The sequence below is a fragment of the Daphnia pulex genome, chromosome 10 (genome assembly GCF_021134715.1).
Source record: "Daphnia pulex isolate KAP4 chromosome 10, ASM2113471v1".
NCBI classification, from domain to species: domain Eukaryota; kingdom Metazoa; phylum Arthropoda; class Branchiopoda; order Diplostraca; family Daphniidae; genus Daphnia; species Daphnia pulex.
In genome coordinates this window covers 16321171-16340441 of record NC_060026.1, presented here as the reverse complement: position 1 = coordinate 16340441, position 19271 = coordinate 16321171, and the positions used below count along the sequence as shown (strand labels likewise).

General features: G+C 38.8%; 2 long non-coding RNA genes and 1 pseudogene across 2 annotated transcripts; 2 read left to right on the top strand and 1 right to left on the bottom strand.

Moving 5' to 3' along the window:
* The first annotated feature begins 12951 nt into the window (after positions 1–12951).
* On the top strand, positions 12952–14867 carry LOC124204307. The gene is made up of 8 exons (XR_006878830.1): positions 12952–13073; positions 13138–13255; positions 13326–13451; positions 13511–13611; positions 13671–14180; positions 14240–14424; positions 14480–14606; positions 14682–14867. It is a non-coding gene; the product is annotated as an uncharacterized LOC124204307 (long non-coding RNA).
* A 1080-nt stretch (positions 14868–15947) lies between these two features.
* Positions 15948–17324, top strand: LOC124204306 (annotated as a pseudogene).
* An 866-nt stretch (positions 17325–18190) lies between these two features.
* Positions 18191–19205, bottom strand: LOC124204202. Its single transcript, XR_006878781.1, has 4 exons — positions 19002–19205; positions 18766–18913; positions 18464–18582; positions 18191–18391 (listed from the first exon to the last, which is right to left on the bottom strand). It is a non-coding gene; the product is annotated as an uncharacterized LOC124204202 (long non-coding RNA).
* Between the last annotated feature and the right edge of the window lie 66 nt (positions 19206–19271).

The following is a 19271-nucleotide window of genomic DNA, read 5'->3' as shown; positions in this document are numbered from 1 at the left end:
CAAACATATTCTTGATCAGAATTTCACGCTGAGCACGATGCGATCAAAATAAAATTTAGTTCCAAAACTTGCCACCAGGTGGCGCTGATAGTTCCAAAACTTGCCACCAGGTGGCGCTGATTTCAACACTTAGAAAAAGGCACTTCTACTGCTCAGAACCATGTGAAACAAACATATTCTTGATCAGAATTTCACGCTGAGCACGATGCGATCAAAATAAAATTTAGTTCCAAAACTTGCCACCAGGTGGCGCTGATTTCAATACTTAGAAAATGGCACTTCTACTGCTCAGAATCATTTGAAACAAACATATTCTTGATCAGAATTTCACGCTGAACACGATGCGATCAAAATAAATTTTAGTGCCGAAACTTGCCACCAGGTGGCGCTGATTTCAATACTTAGAAAATGGCACTTCTACTGCTCAGAATCATTTGAAACAAACATATTCTTGATCAGAATTTCACGCTGAACACGATGCGATCAAAATAAATTTTAGTTCCAAAACTTGCCACCAGGTGGCGCTGATTTCAATATTTAGAAAATGGCACTTCTACTGCTCAGAATCATTTGAAACAAACATATTCTTGATCAGAATTTCACGCTGAGCACGATGCGATCAAAATAAAATTTAGTTCCAAAACTTGCCACAAGGTGGCGCTGATAGTTCCAAAACTTGCCACCAGGTGGCGCTGATTTCAACACTTAGAAAAAGGCACTTCTACTGCTCAGAACCATGTGAAACAAACATATTCTTGATCTGAATTTCACGCTGAGCACGATGCGATCAAAATAAAATTTAGTTCCAAAACTTGCCACCAGGTGGCGCTGATTTCAACACTTAGAAAAAGGCACTTCTACTGCTCAGAACCATGTGAAACAAACATATTCTAGATCAGAATTTCACGCTGAGCACGATGCGATAAAAATAAAATTTAGTTCCAAAACTTGCCACCAGGTGGCGCTGATTTCAACACTTAGAAAAAGGCACTTCTACTGCTCAGAACCATGTGAAACAAACATATTCTTGATCAGAATTTCACGCTGAGCACGATGCGATCAAAATAAAATTTAGTTCCAAAACTTGCCACCAGGTGGCGCTGATAGTTCCAAAACTTGCCACCAGGTGGCGCTGATTTCAACACTTAGAAAAAGGCACTTCTACTGCTCAGAACCATGTGAAACAAACATATTCTTGATCAGAATTTCACGCTGAGCACGATGCGATCAAAATAAAATTTAGTTCCAAAACTTGCCACCAGGTGGCGCTGATAGTTCCAAAACTTGCCACCAGGTGGCGCTGATTTCAACACTTAGAAAAAGGCACTTCTACTGCTCAGAACCATGTGAAACAAACATATTCTTGATCTGAATTTCACGCTGAGCACGATGCGATCAAAATAAAATTTAGTTCCAAAACTTGCCACCAGGTGGCGCTGATTTCAATACTTAGAAAATGGCACTTCTACTGCTCAGAATCATTTGAAACAAACATATTCTTGATCAGAATTTCACGCTGAGCACGATGCGATAAAAATAAAATTTAGTTCCAAAACTTCCCACCAGGTGGCGCTGATTTCAACACTTAGAAAAAGGCACTTCTACTGCTCAGAACCATGTGAAACAAACATATTCTTGATCAGAATTTCACGCTGAGCACGATGCGATCAAAATAAAATTTAGTTCCAAAACTTGCCACCAGGTGGCGCTGATTTCAACACTTAGAAAAAGGCACTTCTACTGCTCAGAACCATGTGAAACAAACATATTCTTGATCAGAATTTCACGCTGAGCACGATGCGATCAAAATAAAATTTAGTTCCAAAACTTGCTACCAGGTGGCGCTGATAGTTCCAAAACTTGCCACCAGGTGGCGCTGATTTCAACACTTAGAAAAAGGCACTTCTACTGCTCAGAATCATTTGAAACAAACATATTCTTGATCAGAATTTCACGCTGAAAACGATGCGATTAAAATAAATTTTAGTGCCAAAACTTGCCACCAGGTGGCGCTGATTTCAATACTTAGAAAATGGCACTTCTACTGCTCAGAATCATGTGAAACAAACATATTCTTGATCTGAATTTCACGCTGAGCACGATGCGATCAAAATAAAATTTAGTTCCAAAACTTGCCACCAGGTGGCGCTGATAGTTCCAAAACTTGCCACCACGTGGCGCTGATTTCAACACTTAGAAAAAGGCACTTCTACTGCTCAGAACCATGTGAAACAAACATATTCTTGATCAGAATTTCACGCTGAGCACGATGCGATCAAAATAAAATTTAGTTCCAAAACTTGCTACCAGGTGGCGCTGATAGTTCCAAAACTTGCCACCAGGTGGCGCTGATTTCAACACTTAGAAAAAGGCACTTCTACTGCTCAGAATCATTTGAAACAAACATATTCTTGATCAGAATTTCACGCTGAAAACGATGCGATTAAAATAAATTTTAGTGCCAAAACTTGCCACCAGGTGGCGCTGATTTCAATACTTAGAAAATGGCACTTCTACTGCTCAGAATCATGTGAAACAAACATATTCTTGATCAGAATTTCACGCTGAGCACGATGCGATCAAAATAAAATTTAGTTCCAAAACTTGCCACCAGGTGGCGCTGATAGTTCCAAAACTTGCCACCAGGTGGCGCTGATTTCAACACTTAGAAAAAGGCACTTCTACTGCTCAGAACCATGTGAAACAAACATATTCTTGATCAGAATTTCACGCTGAGCACGATGCGATCAAAATAAAATTTAGTTCCAAAACTTGCCACCAGGTGGCGCTGATAGTTCCAAAACTTGCCACCAGGTGGCGCTGATTTCAACACTTAGAAAAAGGCACTTCTACTGCTCAGAACCATGTGAAACAAACATATTCTTGATCAGAATTTCACGCTGAGCACGATGCGATCAAAATAAAATTTAGTTCCAAAACTTGCCACCAGGTGGCGCTGATTTCAACACTTAGAAAAAGGCACTTCTACTGCTCAGAACCATGTGAAACAAACATATTCTTGATCAGAATTTCACGCTGAGCACGATGCGATCAAAATAAAATTTAGTTCCAAAACTTGCCACCAGGTGGCGCTGATAGTTCCAAAACTTGCCACCAGGTGGCGCTGATTTCAACACTTAGAAAAAGGCACTTCTACTGCTCAGAACCATGTGAAACAAACATATTCTTGATCAGAATTTCACGCTGAGCACGATGCGATCAAAATAAAATTTAGTTCCAAAACTTGCCACCAGGTGGCGCTGATTTCAATACTTAGAAAATGGCACTTCTACTGCTCAGAATCATTTGAAACAAACATATTCTTGATCAGAATTTCACGCTGAACACGATGCGATCAAAATAAATTTTAGTGCCGAAACTTGCCACCAGGTGGCGCTGATTTCAATACTTAGAAAATGGCACTTCTACTGCTCAGAATCATTTGAAACAAACATATTCTTGATCAGAATTTCACGCTGAACACGATGCGATCAAAATAAATTTTAGTTCCAAAACTTGCCACCAGGTGGCGCTGATTTCAATATTTAGAAAATGGCACTTCTACTGCTCAGAATCATTTGAAACAAACATATTCTTGATCAGAATTTCACGCTGAGCACGATGCGATCAAAATAAAATTTAGTTCCAAAACTTGCCACAAGGTGGCGCTGATAGTTCCAAAACTTGCCACCAGGTGGCGCTGATTTCAACACTTAGAAAAAGGCACTTCTACTGCTCAGAACCATGTGAAACAAACATATTCTTGATCTGAATTTCACGCTGAGCACGATGCGATCAAAATAAAATTTAGTTCCAAAACTTGCCACCAGGTGGCGCTGATTTCAACACTTAGAAAAAGGCACTTCTACTGCTCAGAACCATGTGAAACAAACATATTCTAGATCAGAATTTCACGCTGAGCACGATGCGATAAAAATAAAATTTAGTTCCAAAACTTGCCACCAGGTGGCGCTGATTTCAACACTTAGAAAAAGGCACTTCTACTGCTCAGAACCATGTGAAACAAACATATTCTTGATCAGAATTTCACGCTGAGCACGATGCGATCAAAATAAAATTTAGTTCCAAAACTTGCCACCAGGTGGCGCTGATAGTTCCAAAACTTGCCACCAGGTGGCGCTGATTTCAACACTTAGAAAAAGGCACTTCTACTGCTCAGAACCATGTGAAACAAACATATTCTTGATCAGAATTTCACGCTGAGCACGATGCGATCAAAATAAAATTTAGTTCCAAAACTTGCCACCAGGTGGCGCTGATAGTTCCAAAACTTGCCACCAGGTGGCGCTGATTTCAACACTTAGAAAAAGGCACTTCTACTGCTCAGAACCATGTGAAACAAACATATTCTTGATCTGAATTTCACGCTGAGCACGATGCGATCAAAATAAAATTTAGTTCCAAAACTTGCCACCAGGTGGCGCTGATTTCAATACTTAGAAAATGGCACTTCTACTGCTCAGAATCATTTGAAACAAACATATTCTTGATCAGAATTTCACGCTGAGCACGATGCGATAAAAATAAAATTTAGTTCCAAAACTTCCCACCAGGTGGCGCTGATTTCAACACTTAGAAAAAGGCACTTCTACTGCTCAGAACCATGTGAAACAAACATATTCTTGATCAGAATTTCACGCTGAGCACGATGCGATCAAAATAAAATTTAGTTCCAAAACTTGCCACCAGGTGGCGCTGATTTCAACACTTAGAAAAAGGCACTTCTACTGCTCAGAACCATGTGAAACAAACATATTCTTGATCAGAATTTCACGCTGAGCACGATGCGATCAAAATAAAATTTAGTTCCAAAACTTGCTACCAGGTGGCGCTGATAGTTCCAAAACTTGCCACCAGGTGGCGCTGATTTCAACACTTAGAAAAAGGCACTTCTACTGCTCAGAACCATGTGAAACAAACATATTCTTGATCAGAATTTCACGCTGAGCACGATGCGATCAAAATAAAATTTAGTTCCAAAACTTGCCACCAGGTGGCGCTGATTTCAACACTTAGAAAAAGGCACTTCTACTGCTCAGAACCATGTGAAACAAACATATTCTTGATCAGAATTTCACGCTGAGCACGATGCGATCAAAATAAAATTTAGTTCCAAAACTTGCCACCAGGTGGCGCTGATAGTTCCAAAACTTGCCACCAGGTGGCGCTGATTTCAACACTTAGAAAAAGGCACTTCTACTGCTCAGAACCATGTGAAACAAACATATTCTTGATCTGAATTTCACGCTGAGCACGATGCGATCAAAATAAAATTTAGTTCCAAAACTTGCCACCAGGTGGCGCTGATAGTTCCAAAACTTGCCACCACGTGGCGCTGATTTCAACACTTAGAAAAAGGCACTTCTACTGCTCAGAACCATGTGAAACAAACATATTCTTGATCAGAATTTCACGCTGAGCACGATGCGATCAAAATAAAATTTAGTTCCAAAACTTGCTACCAGGTGGCGCTGATAGTTCCAAAACTTGCCACCAGGTGGCGCTGATTTCAACACTTAGAAAAAGGCACTTCTACTGCTCAGAATCATTTGAAACAAACATATTCTTGATCAGAATTTCACGCTGAAAACGATGCGATTAAAATAAATTTTAGTGCCAAAACTTGCCACCAGGTGGCGCTGATTTCAATACTTAGAAAATGGCACTTCTACTGCTCAGAATCATGTGAAACAAACATATTCTTGATCTGAATTTCACGCTGAGCACGATGCGATCAAAATAAAATTTAGTTCCAAAACTTGCCACCAGGTGGCGCTGATAGTTCCAAAACTTGCCACCACGTGGCGCTGATTTCAACACTTAGAAAAAGGCACTTCTACTGCTCAGAACCATGTGAAACAAACATATTCTTGATCAGAATTTCACGCTGAGCACGATGCGATCAAAATAAAATTTAGTTCCAAAACTTGCTACCAGGTGGCGCTGATAGTTCCAAAACTTGCCACCAGGTGGCGCTGATTTCAACACTTAGAAAAAGGCACTTCTACTGCTCAGAATCATTTGAAACAAACATATTCTTGATCAGAATTTCACGCTGAAAACGATGCGATTAAAATAAATTTTAGTGCCAAAACTTGCCACCAGGTGGCGCTGATTTCAATACTTAGAAAATGGCACTTCTACTGCTCAGAATCATGTGAAACAAACATATTCTTGATCAGAATTTCACGCTGAGCACGATGCGATCAAAATAAAATTTAGTTCCAAAACTTGCCACCAGGTGGCGCTGATAGTTCCAAAACTTGCCACCAGGTGGCGCTGATTTCAACACTTAGAAAAAGGCACTTCTACTGCTCAGAACCATGTGAAACAAACATATTCTTGATCAGAATTTCACGCTGAGCACGATGCGATCAAAATAAAATTTAGTTCCAAAACTTGCCACCAGGTGGCGCTGATAGTTCCAAAACTTGCCACCAGGTGGCGCTGATTTCAACACTTAGAAAAAGGCACTTCTACTGCTCAGAACCATGTGAAACAAACATATTCTTGATCAGAATTTCACGCTGAGCACGATGCGATCAAAATAAAATTTAGTTCCAAAACTTGCCACCAGGTGGCGCTGATTTCAACACTTAGAAAAAGGCACTTCTACTGCTCAGAACCATGTGAAACAAACATATTCTTGATCAGAATTTCACGCTGAGCACGATGCGATCAAAATAAAATTTAGTTCCAAAACTTGCCACCAGGTGGCGCTGATAGTTCCAAAACTTGCCACCAGGTGGCGCTGATTTCAACACTTAGAAAAAGGCACTTCTACTGCTCAGAACCATGTGAAACAAACATATTCTTGATCAGAATTTCACGCTGAGCACGATGCGATCAAAATAAAATTTAGTTCCAAAACTTGCCACCAGGTGGCGCTGATTTCAACACTTAGAAAAAGGCACTTCTACTGCTCAGAACCATGTGAAACAAACATATTCTTGATCAGAATTTCACGCTGAGCACGATGCGATCAAAATAAAATTTAGTTCCAAAACTTGCCACCAGGTGGCGCTGATAGTTCCAAAACTTGCCACCAGGTGGCGCTGATTTCAACACTTAGAAAAAGGCACTTCTACTGCTCAGAATCATTTGAAACAAACATATTCTTGATCAGAATTTCACGCTGAACACGATGCGATCAAAATAAATTTTAGTGCCAAAACTTGCCACCAGGTGGCGCTGATTTCAATACTTAGAAAATGGCACTTCTACTGCTCAGAATCATTTGAAACAAACATATTCTTGATCAGAATTTCACGCTGAGCACGATGCGATAAAAATAAAATTTAGTTCCAAAACTTGCCACCAGGTGGCGCTGATTTCAACACTTAGAAAAAGGCACTTCTACTGCTCAGAACCATGTGAAACAAACATATTCTTGATCAGAATTTCACGCTGAGCACGATGCGATCAAAATAAAATTTAGTTCCAAAACTTGCCACCAGGTGGCGCTGATTTCAATACTTAGAAAATGGCACTTCTACTGCTCAGAATCATTTGAAACAAACATATTCATGATCAGAATTTCACGCTGAACACGATGCGATCAAAATAAATTTTAGTGCCGAAACTTGCCACCAGGTGGCGCTGATTTCAATACTTAGAAAATGGCACTTCTACTGCTCAGAATCATTTGAAACAAACATATTCTTGATCAGAATTTCACGCTGAACACGATGCGATCAAAATAAATTTTAGTTCCAAAACTTGCCACCAGGTGGCGCTGATTTCAATATTTAGAAAATGGCACTTCTACTGCTCAGAATCATTTGAAACAAACATATTCTTGATCAGAATTTCACGCTGAAAACGATGCGATTAAAATAAATTTTAGTGCCAAAACTTGCCACCAGGTGGCGCTGATTTCAATACTTAGAAAATGGCACTTCTACTGCTCAGAATCATGTGAAACAAACATATTCTTGATCAGAATTTCACGCTGAGCACGATGCGATCAAAATAAAATTTAGTTCCAAAACTTGCCACCAGGTGGCGCTGATAGTTCCAAAACTTGCCACCAGGTGGCGCTGATTTCAACACTTAGAAAAAGGCACTTCTACTGCTCAGAACCATGTGAAACAAACATATTCTTGATCAGAATTTTACGCTGAGCACGATGCGATCAAAATAAAATTTAGTTCCAAAACTTGCCACCAGGTGGCGCTGATTTCAACACTTAGAAAAGGCACTTCTACTTCTCAGAACCATGTGAAACAAACATATTCTTGATCAGAATTTCACGCTGAGCACGATGCGATCAAAATAAAATTTAGTTCCAAAACTTGCCACCAGGTGGCGCTGATAGTTCCAAAACTTGCCACCAGGTGGCGCTGATTTCAACACTTAGAAAAAGGCACTTCTACTGCTCAGAACCATGTGAAACAAACATATTCTTGATCAGAATTTCACGCTGAGCACGATGCGATCAAAATAAAATTTAGTTCCAAAACTTGCCACCAGGTGGCGCTGATTTCAACACTTAGAAAAAGGCACTTCTACTGCTCAGAACCATGTGAAACAAACATATTCTTGATCAGAATTTCACGCTGAGCACGATGCGATCAAAATAAAATTTAGTTCCAAAACTTGCCACCAGGTGGCGCTGATTTCAACACTTAGAAAAAGGCACTTCTACTGCTCAGAACCATGTGAAACAAACATATTCTTGATCAGAATTTCACGCTGAGCACGATGCGATCAAAATAAAATTTAGTTCCAAAACTTGCCACCAGGTGGCGCTGATAGTTCCAAAACTTGCCACCAGGTGGCGCTGATTTCAACACTTAGAAAAAGGCACTTCTACTGCTCAGAATCATTTGAAACAAACATATTCTTGATCAGAATTTCACGCTGAACACGATGCGATCAAAATAAATTTTAGTGCCAAAACTTGCCACCAGGTGGCGCTGATTTCAATACTTAGAAAATGGCACTTCTACTGCTCAGAATCATTTGAAACAAACATATTCTTGATCAGAATTTCACGCTGAGCACGATGCGATAAAAATAAAATTTAGTTCCAAAACTTGCCACCAGGTGGCGCTGATTTCAACACTTAGAAAAAGGCACTTCTACTGCTCAGAACCATGTGAAACAAACATATTCTTGATCAGAATTTCACGCTGAGCACGATGCGATCAAAATAAAATTTAGTTCCAAAACTTGCCACCAGGTAGCGCTGATAGTTCCAAAACTTGCCACCAGGTGGCGCTGATTTCAACACTTAGAAAAAGGCACTTTTACTGCTCAGAACCATGTGAAACAAACATATTCTTGATCAGAATTTCACGCTGAGCACGATGCGATCAAAATAAAATTTAGTTCCAAAACTTGCCACCAGGTGGCGCTGATAGTTCCAAAACTTGCCACCAGGTGGCGCTGATTTCAACACTTAGAAAAAGGCACTTCTACTGCTCAGAACCATGTGAAACAAACATATTCTTGATCAGAATTTCACGCTGAACACGATGCGATCAAAATAAATTTTAGTTCCAAAACTTGCCACCAGGTGGCGCTGATTTCAATACTTAGAAAATGGCACTTCTACTGCTCAGAATCATTTGAAACAAACATATTCTTGATCAGAATTTCATGCTGAACACGATGCGATCAAAATAAATTTTAGTTCCGAAACTTGCCACCAGGTGGCGCTGATTTCAATACTTAGAAAATGGCACTTCTACTGCTCAGAATCATTTGAAACAAACATATTCTTGATCAGAATTTCACGCTGAACACGATGCGATCAAAATAAATTTTAGTTCCAAAACTTGCCACCAGGTGGCGCTGATTTCAATACTTAGAAAATGGCACTTCTACTGCTCAGAATCATTTGAAACAAACATATTCTTGATCAGAATTTCACGCTGAACACGATGCGATCAAAATAAATTTTAATGCCAAAACTTGCCACCAGGTGGCGCTGATTTCAATATTTAGAAAATGGCACTTCTACTGCTCAGAATCATTTGAAACAAACATATTCTTGATCAGAATTTCACGCTGAAAACGATGCGATTAAAATAAATTTTAGTGCCAAAACTTGCCACCAGGTGGCGCTGATTTCAATACTTAGAAAATGGCACTTCTACTGCTCAGAATCATGTGAAACAAACATATTCTTGATCAGAATTTCACGCTGAGCACGATGCGATCAAAATAAAATTTAGTTCCAAAACTTGCCACCAGGTGGCGCTGATAGTTCCAAAACTTGCCACCAGGTGGCGCTGATTTCAACACTTAGAAAAAGGCACTTCTACTGCTCAGAACCATGTGAAACAAACATATTCTTGATCAGAATTTTACGCTGAGCACGATGCGATCAAAATAAAATTTAGTTCCAAAACTTGCCACCAGGTGGCGCTGATTTCAACACTTAGAAAAGGCACTTCTACTTCTCAGAACCATGTGAAACAAACATATTCTTGATCAGAATTTCACGCTGAGCACGATGCGATCAAAATAAAATTTAGTTCCAAAACTTGCCACCAGGTGGCGCTGATAGTTCCAAAACTTGCCACCAGGTGGCGCTGATTTCAACACTTAGAAAAAGGCACTTCTACTGCTCAGAACCATGTGAAACAAACATATTCTTGATCAGAATTTCACGCTGAGCACGATGCGATCAAAATAAAATTTAGTTCCAAAACTTGCCACCAGGTGGCGCTGATTTCAACACTTAGAAAAAGGCACTTCTACTGCTCAGAACCATGTGAAACAAACATATTCTTGATCAGAATTTCACGCTGAGCACGATGCGATCAAAATAAAATTTAGTTCCAAAACTTGCCACCAGGTGGCGCTGATTTCAACACTTAGAAAAAGGCACTTCTACTGCTCAGAACCATGTGAAACAAACATATTCTTGATCAGAATTTCACGCTGAGCACGATGCGATCAAAATAAAATTTAGTTCCAAAACTTGCCACCAGGTGGCGCTGATAGTTCCAAAACTTGCCACCAGGTGGCGCTGATTTCAACACTTAGAAAAAGGCACTTCTACTGCTCAGAATCATTTGAAACAAACATATTCTTGATCAGAATTTCACGCTGAACACGATGCGATCAAAATAAATTTTAGTGCCAAAACTTGCCACCAGGTGGCGCTGATTTCAATACTTAGAAAATGGCACTTCTACTGCTCAGAATCATTTGAAACAAACATATTCTTGATCAGAATTTCACGCTGAGCACGATGCGATAAAAATAAAATTTAGTTCCAAAACTTGCCACCAGGTGGCGCTGATTTCAACACTTAGAAAAAGGCACTTCTACTGCTCAGAACCATGTGAAACAAACATATTCTTGATCAGAATTTCACGCTGAGCACGATGCGATCAAAATAAAATTTAGTTCCAAAACTTGCCACCAGGTAGCGCTGATAGTTCCAAAACTTGCCACCAGGTGGCGCTGATTTCAACACTTAGAAAAAGGCACATTTACTGCTCAGAACCATGTGAAACAAACATATTCTTGATCAGAATTTCACGCTGAGCACGATGCGATCAAAATAAAATTTAGTTCCAAAACTTGCCACCAGGTGGCGCTGATAGTTCCAAAACTTGCCACCAGGTGGCGCTGATTTCAACACTTAGAAAAAGGCACTTCTACTGCTCAGAACCATGTGAAACAAACATATTCTTGATCAGAATTTCACGCTGAACACGATGCGATCAAAATAAATTTTAGTTCCAAAACTTGCCACCAGGTGGCGCTGATTTCAATACTTAGAAAATGGCACTTCTACTGCTCAGAATCATTTGAAACAAACATATTCTTGATCAGAATTTCATGCTGAACACGATGCGATCAAAATAAATTTTAGTTCCGAAACTTGCCACCAGGTGGCGCTGATTTCAATACTTAGAAAATGGCACTTCTACTGCTCAGAATCATTTGAAACAAACATATTCTTGATCAGAATTTCACGCTGAACACGATGCGATCAAAATAAATTTTAGTTCCAAAACTTGCCACCAGGTGGCGCTGATTTCAATACTTAGAAAATGGCACTTCTACTGCTCAGAATCATTTGAAACAAACATATTCTTGATCAGAATTTCACGCTGAACACGATGCGATCAAAATAAATTTTAATGCCAAAACTTGCCACCAGGTGGCGCTGATTTCAATACTTAGAAAATGGCACTTCTACTGCTCAGAATCATTTGAAACAAACATATTCTTGATCAGAATTTCACGCTGAACACGATGCGATCAAAATAAAATTTAGTTCCAAAACTTGCCACCAGGTGGCGCTGATTTCGCTGATGTCGAATTTTTTAATCGAGTTTTAAAGCACTTCTACTGGTCGGATAATTTTTTAAACCCGATATTCTTGTTCCTCGTGTTAAGACGCATCTTTTAAGTTTAGTTTGGTTAAATTCTGAGCTATTTTAGTTTTCAAATAGGTGGCGCCACTTTCGAAAATTGCTTTTTTTACTGTTTAGTAGATGGCGCTGCAATCGAAAATTTTTAAACTGCTTTTTTGAAGTATTTCTCCTGGAAGGGCTGCAGCTGCACTAGTCGATGTGTTTACTAATGCCCAGTTAAATGGTGGATCTCCTTTGTCCTGTGAATTTACATGGTCCGATTTGCTAATAATTTATTTGAACAATTCAAAGAACTGGATCGCCTCCTTCTTTAATTTCTTTAAAATCGAAGGGAAGGGAAGCTTTTCTTGCTGAGCTTGACGAGCACTAAAATTTTATCGGTTTGTATGGGGTGACGCGTTGACGACGAAACATTTTATTAACAATAAGCAATAACAAAGAAAAGGAAAAATATTAACAGTAAAAAAAACACAATGATATCATGTAAAATAATTAGAATAAAACGTAATGAATAAGAAAAATTAACGAAGTCTGAAAAAAAGTGGAAAATAAATGTTTTAAATTGTTAAACTGGCAACTGTGCTGCATTTGTCAGACGATTTAATAAAAAGAAACACATTTTTGAAACATGTGTTTATTAGCAGTCTCAGTTTAGATTGGAATCTTGAACAGTTTTAATCTGATTTAATCGAGGAAAACAGAATGAAGGTAACGTACTCTTTGTCGAATGAACTACAATTTCATTGCTTTAAAATGTTGATTTATCAATCAGAGACTAGATGTTCTTCAAATCTTGGCAGAAAGGAATGAAAGAAGAAAACGCGAACTGGAGCTCAATGGTTTACCGTCAGAAAGCAATGATTCTTTGCCCATAACCCCAAATTTTTCAGGTCAGTTAACATATAATGGATTATTTTCTGTTTTGGCCCAAAAAAAACTTACACACATTTCCACTCAAAGACTCCATCCTCGTTGAATCATCATCTCAGAGTGCTTCGTCACAAAGCAGTAGACAGGAAGAATTAAATCATGCTACAGTTCTGGATATTTTTGATGACACACAAGTTTATTGTTTTTATTCAAAAGGTAAATTCTCAATTGATTGATTGTTTTATCTTACTCATCATCTTTATTCATTCCCTTAGACGAAGTAAACTATTCTTGGCTTGATAAAGATCTAGGTATTAAAGAAGTTCCAAAGATGTCTTCTTCAGATTTGGTGAACTATTTGCGGTCAGAAATAAAGGTATAATTTACAAAAATGAATGTTGTGGCTCTAACTGATTGTTTCTCATTTTGTTTTAGGGCAATCAATTACAACGATCACTGAAAACCTGCAAATTATCATGTGATATTTGTTCTTTCTAATGTCAGTGACAACAAGCAAAGATGTGGCAGAAGTGTGTTTTAAGATTCTTTCAGAAACAATATCAGTTAAAACCTTGGTTAAAACTCAACAATTCTGTGCTATTGAAGTGCCTGATTTACTTCTAGTCCTGATGAATTTTGGTACTGTTCAAAGTAAGCTTTGGCCTGCGGCTGTGGACATTTCTTTTCCTCGCCCATTCCGGAAATTTTCCATGAACAGTTTTGATTCGGAAAAACATCATGTCCCTTTCTCTCTCTTGAGTTTCCATGTGAAAACATACCCCTACTTTTCCGAGAACGAAAAAATTGGAATGTGCAACCTTTTACTAAACCTTTAAATGGCCAATTTTATAGCTGGAGACACTTTTCTAACTCTCAAAAGACATTATATCACGTATACTTGAAAGTTTTACAGTAGAGGAATGGAGTGAACTTAATTTCAAAATGGTATTTCTTTTATATTATGTTTTGTTTTAAGTTCTCAAACTTATCTTTTTGGTTTTAAGATTGAGAAACTTGTTTTGCAGCGTAATTTTGAGAACCTGGAACCTACAGCGATGGTTCAACGGATTACGTACAGTATATACCAACGACTACAAGCCGTGGAGTGATGTTTCAACAGTCTGCCGCCTACTTTGCGATACAACATCTCATGAATTTGGAAGAAGTTGACCTTCCCGGCCGTGTTTCGGTAACTCAAATAAAACTTGGTATAATATTTGGCCTAAGAAGCATAATTTTAATAGGTGAAAGACGTAAATCGATTGGTTGATTTGTTAAGTCGGCAAAATTTAAAAAATTATCGGACATTTGTTCAGCATAGTTACTTTGCTCCGTTTAACCTTGGACGTTAATGATCCGTCGATAAAAAAAGTTATGATTATCCTAATTTATTTTCCTCAATAGTTCAAAATTACATTTTTATTCTTTTTTTCTATATAAATTCAGAAAGAAATGAAAAATCTTCACATAAAGTTGAGCGAAGTCCGTCATGGAATCAATGATCTTTCGGATAAGTCGGATACAACTCCAATGCTTGTTAAAGATTTGACGTGTGAGATTTCGCTCTTCTGGAAAAACTCCATTCCTATCGATAATGTTGTGTGAGTAAATTAAACAGCTGCCAACCGGTAATTTCCCGCTAAGATATTTATTTTATTTAAAACTTGTTTTTAACGACACTTTGTTTGCTACAAGGGTACAAAGACGATGGGCTCTCAATTATTTTACAACGACCACCAGTATCCTTTCCGGTTGTATAGAAGATGATGAAAACGTGAAGTGCCTTCACTTTTTAGTGATAGATTCTGATTAATCATTTTTCTATTGTTTATTGATGCCACTTGGAATACTAACAGATTCAGCGTCTTTTCAAATAGTTTCATCAACGAGTAAAATTTGAAGTAGCACATCTTCAAGTATATCGTAGTGTTATTTATAATGTTGCACATCGACGTCTTCACAAGAAGAAAAGTTTAAAACGTCGTTTTACTTTGAACTGGACGGAACGTTCCGGTTTACACCATAGCGCACCACAATAGAAATTGACGGTCCTCATGCGGCTGCCCATGTAGTCGGTATCAGTACTATCGGGATTCGGGAACTGTTGAAAAAATGGTTTGAATATGCGGATCAGTTGCTTTGAAAGCGCGTGCCAGACGTACATTCCACCGAAGCAAGGGTATGTTTTTATTTTATTTTGTTTTCCTTGTGGGTTTTCGACTGACACTGTGATCCGGTTTGCAGCCCACCACCACACAAACATTTTGCCAGGTTGAACTAACTGTCGCAATTTTTCTTTTGTATTCGAATGAGTTTTTAATGGACATTTGTCATTTTTCCTTCAAATTGTGGGAAAAAAAACTCACTGGGTCGACAAAATTCTTGAACTACTTGATGGATTGATAGGAAAAAGTAACTTTTACGAATTAAAAAGAGTGACCTGTCCTTTTGTAGAGCAGTTAATTAGGCAAGCAATTTTGGCACAAGTACTGTGTATGGATGCTGGGTAATGACTCTGTGCAGAACTCAACCAACAAATAATGGTTTCACGCCCGACAGTAGAACTCCAATAATTTTGAGTTCTACCGGTTCTACCTGGTCGGGCATTGGAGTTCTATTGTCGGGTACTTTTAATCCGCCGCAGTTGTAAATGCGAATCATAGGTGGCGATGAAACATGTATTTTAGTCTGCTGAAAAAGAGTCAAAAATAAATGTCTGAAATTGTTAACCTACGTGTTTTCCTTAATTTCAGCAGTTTGTGTCAACTAGACCCATTTCTAATTGTCCCACATCATTTCGCCAAAATGAAGAAACAAAAATGAAGAAATTCAAAAAGTGTATGGTAACTTAACTTTCATCTTTTTAAAATGGCGCTTACTATCATTAGATTATTTACACGTGAATGGCATGTGCTGTAACCGGCTTTCTGTTAAAATTTAGGAGATGACGAATTCCGTTCGCTGGATCTGAGTTGCAAACAAGTCGTTGAATATGAGATCTTACGGACGTAAAGTATACAAGAGAGCAGCAGTTCGCGTTCCAACATAACGCGCTTTTGATCAAGATTGGCCCTCAGTCAGGCCAGTTGCCAGAGGTCTTTTCATCCAGCAAGTGTCCTGCTGCCCTTGCATCAGGGCTGGGTTGTTCCGGGGGCAACACCACCCGGTAAATTTGCCAATGCAGAGTTGATGAAGATCCCCAACTTTCTTCACTTTACACCACCCGCTATTGAGAGACAATGCCAAGCATTGAAAAGTGAGAACCCTGCAGTATAATAGATATTTTAATTAATAAAGCTTTAACCATTATTTGTTTGTAGAGTTCTGCACAGAGTGCTGTAAGAGTTGGATATCAACGAAAAGATTGAAAATCATTCAATCACAACTAGTGTTTACCTCCATTCTTTCCCTTCATTGAGTGATGCCCGAGCCAGAATTGTAACACTCCAGGTCTGAATAGAAGAAAAACAAAACCGCATTTGATTTCCTGTTTTAAAAGCAACTCTTTTCTCCCCTCATGTAGGTGAAATTGAGCTCCTTGAAATTGAACAACCATGCCAAGGATAAATTCCTCTTTTTCCTGTACCAGCTGTACATTTTGTAAGAAACGCTTCAGAACTATTCAGGTAAATATGTTCAACTTTCTAACTGTGAGACTACAGACTTAGTTAGTCGGTGACTATCTCTTAACTTATTTGTTGTAGAATTTTCAGTTGTCTACCTTGTAAATGCTTGCTAGCTGTAGGTTCTTTTGCAACTTTTATTCTGAAGGATTGTGTTTGCATAGTTTACTTTAACTTATGTCATTTTTGTTTTTGTAATTTAAGACACATTGTTTCCTTGATAGTTGATAGTAATTGAGTTTTTTTTTAATAAATAGGATTATCAGTCTAGTAAAAGTATGAGCTTCTTTGTTGCTGCCCAACGTACACATGGATTTGATGCAGCCAGCTGAGGGCTTTAACTCTTGTAAGTAACGTAAAGTGACATTTATTCCTCTGGATTAATTCATTTCATTTTGGTTATAGGTTCAGTGTTTTATGTTCGCGTTGTTGCTGTCCGATGTGGCACGTTGTTGAAGCCTATGCTGGTGAAAGATCTTTCTACATCAAGTTCAATTGGCCGTTCTGATGTTGTGTTACCGAAGTTGCATCATATTTTGTTAAATTGTCATCGTGACTATTGCAGTTTACCGTTTATAAGTTCAGAAGTAACAAAAACAAATATGGGATGTTCATGTCAAACAAATAATAAACATGTTTTTGGGGTTGGGAAAGTGAAGTGGTGGATGTTGGAGGGGGGATATTTCAAGTGTGGATAAAAATTCAGTTAATCTATAACCCTACAAATGTATCCCTACCAATTAATCTCCAAACCCCACAAACATATACCTTCCAAATCCTTCAAACCCCGAAAACATTCACCTACCAACCCTTAACCCTACAAACCAATGTTAAACCTTAACCATATAATATCTGTAATAAATAAATAAAAATACACTATATGAACCAAGTTTTATTTTTCTTTTAAAATGTTCAAAAAATTCAATAGACAGAGCGTCCGGTTCAAGACGGTTTACTACTGCACGAGTTTAAACGCAACCCGCCACCACCGCTGCGGCAATGAGACAAAAAGCGATGGTTTAATTTTGCGGAAATCTGCATCGTCTTTGTAACTTGACTGACGGAGATTTCCACAAAAAATATACCATGGCTATTTGTTTCATTGGGTAGTGGGTTGCATTGTTTTAACTCGCACATGCTGTTATAGGACATGTCTACGGCCCCCAGAGATATTTATCTGGACCGAGAAGAAGAGAGAAGTACGAGGCAAGTTTTACCGGGGAGATGTAGTCATACTAGGCTTCCGGGTTAGACTCATGACCCTCCAAAAGTTTTCATCGGATCATGCGCCTTCCAAGTCCCCGTTCGACCAGAGCCCTCCCCTCCTCCTGGTTTCACAGCGGGTGAGTGACCACCGGCGGGCGTTGGTTAGTGGTTAGTTAGGGAAACGGGGCCACAGAAAAGAAGGGAGCCCAGATATGCACTTGTAATTTATCTACAACTAAATAATTTATTGATGCGTCTTGAATTTCCGCAATCTCTCTTCAGTTTCAAGAATGGATAAAGGCTATTAAACAGCGGCGAAGGATTCACCTGAAAGTAGAATGGAGACTTATTTAAAAGTAAAAAATTCCCATGTAAGATTGCAGCGACAGCAAGTATTACCTCAAATCAATCAATTTTCAGATTATCTTAAATTAGAAATCGTTACGGTGGAAACCGCAACCTTTGAAGTGGCAGCAAAGAATTGAATCTGATGAGGGCTTCAAAATCCGGAGTACAACCTAAAAGTGAAGTGAGACAATGGAGACACCAATGTCAAACAGGACAAAACTAACACAAAATGCAGCGATGTAGAGTCAGCACAAGAGCGGGAATTGCACGACTGCATTTCCAACATCCCACTCATCACTCAGACTCAATAAATAGTGAAATAAATTGACTTGAAACCAGAATGAAACTACTACCTGGAGGTCTGTGGTTGAACTGATCAGACTGGGCGCAGGCAAAGAGAGTAATGTTGCTCAACAAAATTGGAAAGCTGAAAGTGGAAATCGTCTATCTTATATTCCCTGTTGTTCCAAGTGTGATCTCCAAACTTTTTCTCCATCTAGTCTATGGTGCATCAAAATGGAATAATCAAAGGCAATCAGTTAATGTATAATGGTGGGCTGGAAAAAAGGGTTTATTTTATCTCACTTACTCAAAGTATGTTGAACCAGGTCCCGAAATTCAAGCAACAATTGATTTTGTATCACAGTGCACCTTTTGCTATTTGGTAGGCCTATTCACGAATTTATAAAAAATGTTATTAGCAAATAACAATTTGTAACGCCGAGTCGGTGTGTTCGGTTTTACGAAACAGCATGCGAACGGAACCAGAAAGAGAAAGCACAGAAAGGAAGAGTAGCAGACGATGTTTTGATCGAAGACAAGGACAGGCCGGACAGCAGCAGTCGTCACCTACCGGTAA